Consider the following 5445-nt stretch of genomic DNA (forward strand, 5'->3'; position numbering starts at 1 on the left):
ACCACACGCAGAGCGAGAGCGAGAGCAAGAGAGAGAGAGTGAACAGCGGTGGTGGCCTAGTGATTAAACGTTGCGCATGGTTTGAGCATATCATTCAATGCCAGTGCGTTAACGATCCACCTCCGATCCTTCGTTCTCCTGCTTCTGCTGCTGCTCGTTCTTCTCTACCAGCGCCAAGCAACCGCCACTTTGCCACTATTTCTGGCCGATCTCGCGCGCGGTGGTTTATGTCGTGGTATGCTACCGTGCTTTTGGGCATGCTCTTGGCGTTTGCGTTGCTGTTTGATTGTTATCCTTTTGAAAATGAATAAAACCAGTAGTTTGATGATTAAAGATTCCATTCTGGTGAACTTTTGGGTCAAAGAAGGATCGCTGGAGTTGTGTGCATCAATCACGAATTAGAGATCATTGCGATCATGCTTCGCTTCGGCCTCCCGTGGTCCACTCGTTCGGTCGCTCGTCGGTGCGCATGGTTGTGCGCACCCGGCCATGCGCGATCCGAAACCCTGGCCGAACCCGAAAATGTAACCGTTTGGTGCGCCCCCCCCTGGCTGAAATCGAACCCCAGGCGCTCGAGCTCAGTCGAACGACGGTAGGCCTGCGGGCCCGTTCCTTCGCGATCCGTGCGTATCATAGTCCGGCCCCTGGTGGGGGGTTTTTTGGGACCTACTCTACCTCCTTCTGCATTCCTTCCTTCTGTTGTCTTCTTCTCATTAGATTTTTTTGAGGGCTCCATTAGCGTAGAGGATTTTTAGTGCGAAAATTGTTTTTTTTTGTGATCTTGTGATCGTAAAGTGACCATAAATTGGAATACATTTGCTCACCTGTGAATGACATAAGATGCAGCATGGTGGCAGAGAGAGTGAGAGAGAGAGAGAGAAAGAGAGAGAGAGAGAGAGAGAGAGAGAAAGAGAGCGAGCGAGCGAAGGGTGTGAAGAAGTGACCACGTGTGGGCGCGATCGCGGTTCTGTGCCAAACCGAGCAGGTGTCACAGAGGAAGTGGCCCTTGGGGGTGGCCAAAGGGGGTGGTAATACCCCTGAAGGTCGCCTTCTTCCCCCGCTAGGTGTGGTGGTGATAGTGGTTGATGATCTCACACCCGTGAATCGCTGCCAAATTCGTTTCTTCGGTTTTTTTTTTCATCTTATTATCCTCTCCAGGTGTGTACTGGTGATCGTACGTTCGTGGCTGTGTGTGTTTATATGTGTGTGCGCTGAAGGTGTTCAAGGTGTGCCGACCAGAAAGTGATAAACAAACGGGGCGGGGGAAGGGGAGGGGGTCTCGCCAGCAAAACGGCACAACCCCCCCGGCAGGGAGGCCATTGACGTTCCCCATTTCCGTTTCCCGGTTAGCCCGTGGGTGTGCGCACACTGCAGCGGCACTCACGGAGCGGGTTCATCGTCGGCGCTCGGAAGGATTGCCTATTGCCAGCGAAAGGTAAGAGATCCTGTCCATTCTTTTCCATCCTTTTCCATTATACTTGTTTATGTTAATTTACTTGCTACACTGGGCGACGAATGGGGTTCAAAAGTACACCCCCTTACCACCCAAAAAAAATCGGATAGAGAGAGAGAGAGAGAGAGAGAGAGAGTTGGATGATGGTGAGTGGGACGGTAGCAAACATGAAAAACTAAATTAAAACATCTAACCCCACTTTGGCGGCACCCTCACCCTCCCAAAAACCAAGTGACCAACTTGTGACAACCTCCACACCACCCTTTTCTCTCTCTCTCTCTCTCTCTGTCTCTCTCTCTCTCTCTCTCTCTCTCTCTCTCTCTCGCACACAGAATCTCATCCTAATCTGATTTCGCTTTGCAGAAAATTAAAAGACCGTAAAGCACCAGTCGGTAGCGAGCGCATGCGAGAGAGAAAGAGATTAATCCGTGAAACACTCTATTTCCCATTCATTCATTTCCGCCCCAAACCCTCCCCATCGCCGGTCGTCCTCATCGTCCAAAACAGAGCAAAGCCAAGCCAAGTGAGCACAACATTGCCACGGTGTACACGGAATTAGGTAATGAAATGGTGCAAATTGAAACGAACGAGAACGAACAGTGGCCAGTGGCTTGTAGGGGCGCAGGGCGGGTGTTGGGGTCATGCTGATGAAAAGTTATTTCTCATGTAGCTGCCCCTGAATCCCCGTGACCTTCTGAACTGGCTCGGACGCTGGACGCTGGGCTCGCGGGTGTTCCTTGTTGCAGAAACTCCATTTCTGCATCACTCTCGTCCTGGCGGGAGTTTTGTGCTCGCCGTGCACCGGTCAGCAGTAACAGTAGCAGCAGCATCAGCAGCACTTAGTTTGAGTTGAGGCGAACAAATCAAATCTCAAAACAGAAAACACCGAAACCTCTGACACGCTCGCGATCGCGCCCTCGGTTCGGCCATTAATCCAATTTAACGAAACAACCGCCGCGTTTCGAAACGTCCGAGACCGGCTACCGTCAGAGAGCCGGAGAGGGGGTAGTGTGGTCGCATCACCCCCCAGCCAAAGGGACGGGGGAGGATTGTTGGCAGTTTTTGGCCGGCTGCGTATTTTTAGCCGGGCCTGGGCCAGTCTTGACTGATTCACACTCGGTACTGTCGGCCTACCCACCGAGCCACCATGGTCACCGAATAAACCCCAATTCCAACCACCGTCTCCCCCTCCTCAGGTGGTCACTTTGGTTTGTTGAACTGGGCGCAATACCGGGCGGTCATTGTTCACTTGGTGCACTTTGGTCAAAGGCGAACGCGGTTTAGACCACATTCAAACCGAAGGCGCTATTCAAAGCGGGAAAGTTGGTGTTTTTTTTTACGTAAAAACTATATCATCTGTGTTCACACCGACGCTATGCGTTGGTCGATCGAAAACACACCAAAAATAATACCATACCATTATCAACTCCGTTTCATCTAATGAAAAATTGTTTTATCTTCACGAAAGACCGTTTATAGAGAGTTAAGCATTGGTTATCGGGAGTTACTTATGCCAAAACACGTATTGCAAAATCCTAGTACAACGTTGGTTTGTTGGCATAGGTTGCTGCAGCCATTTCAGAGCCTACCACAATCTATACAGAGACAGGGCGCCGTCCAAGCAGGACCTATTACAAATGTTGATTAACTCAGCCATTTTTAGTCGATTTGGGCAAATAGGTCAGATTCTGAAGCGTCAGTATTTATTATTTTAGTAATACATCGTGCGCAATCAGGTCCTTGGTGGTTTCCTCCTTTGCCACATATGACGGCGCTGGAATTATCTCTGTGGGTCTGTTTGGAAAATAATGTTTTTGCAAACAAATTGATGACTATGAAACAACTTATGACAAATATTGGAGCTGAAATTGCCAAAATAACTCCCTAAATGTTGTCAAATACAATGCAAAATGCCCGAAAAAGGGCCGATTTTTGTATGCCGACTGAAGGCGGTCATTTGATCGATATCATATTTTGAGTATGGCACAATAAATGGCATAGAATAACCTAAATAAAACTGGATTATTTTCCAAATTTGCTGAAAAATGACAGAGTTATTTAACTTTAAAATTGGGTACCGCCTGATGGCACACCCTGTAGATAGATTCACGTCACAATTACAACGAACTCAAATTGAAGCGCAGTATATTGAAAATAATCGTTCAATCAGGAAAACAATCAGCAAACAGAAGCATATTGGGGAATTAAATGCTATTATCAGAGTGTAAATTGCTGCCTTAAGCCTCGAAATGTTGTCAAACACAACGAAAAAGGCCCAAGCAAGACCGGTGTGTCCTTGTGTATTTTATAAAGGCGGTTATTTAGTCGATATCGTACATTTTGGCTAGTTTTCAATGAAAACCTTCAGCTCAAAAGTATGGTTCCCATATCAATAGCTTTGTTTTTTTTATTCTTCTTTACTATGCTTTTTACATTTTTTCAAAACTACCTCCTACAATCAAAGATATTACAAAAACAGTCGAGAAAGAAAACACGTTTCTTCCCGCTTCTTAGGTGCGTAACTCCATTAGTTTTGGCGATAAAACCATAAAATAGGCCTCAAAAGTCGCTTTTAGGATTAAACGAACTGAAATGCATCTTTGAAATTGAGAGAAAAAATGGTTATTTGATTATTGTGGCGTAAAACCTGTATAATACCATAGAATGAAATACATGAGGGTGGATAAACTTTTTTTGCGTGCTTTTCATACCTTGCTCCACTGGTTTTGTAATATCTTTGTGCCTAGGAGGTATTTTTGTAAAATGCAAAAAGCATTGTAAAGAAGAATAAAAAACTATTGATATGTGTTAAATTTTTTTAGGCTCCATGAAAAATCGGTTAAAATGTAAATTGTTTGCAAGGGGTGAATAAACTTTTTTTGCATACTGCACGTTGATGCAAAACTGTCACCGTGAAAGCAACTTAAAGCTATCTCGTGGTATCCACAGGTTGCCTCGGTTTAACGCTTTAACCAGTGCAGGCAAAGCTATCGGGCAAAGCAAGCGCTCCCGTGCTCCTCATTCAAGCCAATCAGAGATCAGAGTGGGCCGAGATGGTTTGTATCAATTATGGCCTCTTGTTGCGCCGATGGCCGCTAAACGATGCGATTAGAAGAGTGCGCCCCCCCTCGTTGACTCAGGTTTGTTTTGTGAGTGCGTTTATACATTCCCACCAAACTCAGTCACAAACACATACAAAACACACTCGCGCACGTCTCTAGCTCGCCACGATTACGGAAGAATCCGAACGATTCGAGAAGATTTATTTTTATCTCTTATGTACCTGTGTACTACGCCACCGAAAAACGCTCAAACCTCGTTGTGCGATGGCGGCGGTGCCGCTGTGTTCCCACGCATGTGTGTGACATTAGGCGTCGTCATGTGGGGGGGTGGCTGGTGTCAGTGCAAACAGGAATTCCATTTGCATGATTCCATCTTGCGCGAAGCGCGTTATGAAATGCAGCATCAGCAGCAGATGGCAGCGGAACCAGATGGATATAGTTCCGCTGGGCATACAACGAACGCCACGCGCTAATGTGCTACATTAAGCGACATTATTGTTGTTGCTGGCCATCGCCGTTCGCCATTTGCTAGTCCGTAATCAACATTCAATGGCAGCTGGCTGAACAACATGCATCATTATGCGCAATGTATGCAACGGCACCAGAGTACCAGGACCGGGTTCGAATGCATTGCTCTTCCACTTCCTCTCTCTCTCTCTCTCTCTCTCTCTCTCTCTCTCTGTCTGTCTCTCCCCACGGTTTCGGATGACGAACGATGGATTGAACATCAAAATGCTAAGCAAATTGGCCATCGACAACAAGCGCACTCGGTGCGGTGGTGGTGTGTCTAGGAATGAATCGTTCCTTGATTGCACAAGCACAAGCCACGATGCACTGTCAGGCCACGATCCGTAATTGACCGTGCGATAGACGCTCCTTGCTGTTCCTCGCGAAGACTCGCCAGGAGAAAGCCATAAAATGTGTTTCTTT

General features: G+C 47.0%; 1 protein-coding gene across 1 annotated transcript in view; it reads left to right on the forward strand.

Moving 5' to 3' along the window:
* Window positions 1-587: 587 nt before the first annotated feature.
* Window positions 588-5445, forward strand: part of LOC126574047 (RING finger protein nhl-1) — a 52023-nt gene continuing 47165 nt past the window's right edge. Inside the window, exons 1-2 of the mRNA XM_050233980.1 lie at window positions 588-623; window positions 1159-1435. The gene's annotated coding sequence lies outside the window, so the exon portion shown is untranslated. The remainder of the gene's footprint in view (window positions 624-1158; window positions 1436-5445) is intronic.

The sequence above is a fragment of the Anopheles aquasalis genome, chromosome 3 (genome assembly GCF_943734665.1).
Source record: "Anopheles aquasalis chromosome 3, idAnoAquaMG_Q_19, whole genome shotgun sequence".
Classification (NCBI taxonomy): domain Eukaryota; kingdom Metazoa; phylum Arthropoda; class Insecta; order Diptera; family Culicidae; genus Anopheles; species Anopheles aquasalis.